The sequence below is a fragment of the Palaemon carinicauda genome, unplaced genomic scaffold, assembly GCF_036898095.1.
Source record: "Palaemon carinicauda isolate YSFRI2023 unplaced genomic scaffold, ASM3689809v2 scaffold267, whole genome shotgun sequence".
NCBI classification, from domain to species: Eukaryota; Metazoa; Arthropoda; class Malacostraca; order Decapoda; family Palaemonidae; genus Palaemon; species Palaemon carinicauda.
This window is the reverse complement of record NW_027170319.1, coordinates 137,501-138,700: the sequence shown is the minus strand read 5'-3', so window position 1 is coordinate 138,700 and position 1,200 is coordinate 137,501.

Below are 1,200 nucleotides of genomic sequence, written 5' to 3'. Positions count from 1 at the left end.
CATACACAGAAACACACACACACACACATATATATATATATATATATATTTATTTATTTATTTATATATATATATATATATATACATATATATACATATATATATATATATATATGTGTGTGTGTGTTTATGTATATATATATATATATATACATATATACGTATATGTATATATATATATATATATACTACATATAAAAGTTTATCAATAAATTTTATAGATATATGTATGACTATACATACATCCATATATATATATATATATATATGTATATATATATATATATATATATACAGGTATGCAAATATATATATATATATATATACAGGTATGCATATATATAAATATATATATATATATATATATATATGTATATATATATATATATATATATGTTCAAAAGGTTGAGCATGATAAGTGTTGCTGTATTGATAATGATATCAAAAGAAAAGCCATGAATAACTGAAAAGAATATTTAGACAGTAAAGCAGATTCGGTGGACAAAGCTATGAATTGAGGAAGTGGCCATGGGGTAACAATTGTTCATAGAATTATTAATGATATCTCCATGGGGGCAATAAGGGAGTATATATCCATCAAAAAGAGAAATGGGTGTGTTATAACTACAGAAGATGAAGAAAGGCAACGTTGGTTGGAACACTTTAGTGAGCTTATGAATAAGAGATATGAAGGGAATAATTTGATTGATATATTTAAAGCTGAGTAAGATATTGGTGTGCCCATGAATGAATTCACTGTGTTTGAATTTGAATCTATGTCTAAAATACTCGAGAGTTGGAAAACCTCGGGATACGTTGGAATAACTGCTGTGATGAAATTGGCCGAAAAGGAAAGACTACCAGAATACTTACAGTATTATTATGTTGAATATGTCATGAGAAGACAAAACCTAATGAATGAGAGCTAGGAGTGTTGGTGAAAATGCCCCCCCCCCTAAAAAAAAAGGTAACCTGACTGATTGCAATAATTATAGAGGCATAAAACTTACGGCAGTTGTTATGAAATTATATAGTATACTTATTCTAAAGAGGTTAGAAAGAAGGATTGATGAAAAGATGTAAGAGAAAAAAGCGACATATAGAAAAGGTAAAAGTTTTACTGACCAAATTCTAACTTTAGGATAGGTTATGCAGCAATATGTAGAATATAGAAATCCACTGTTGATGGCCTTTGTTGAC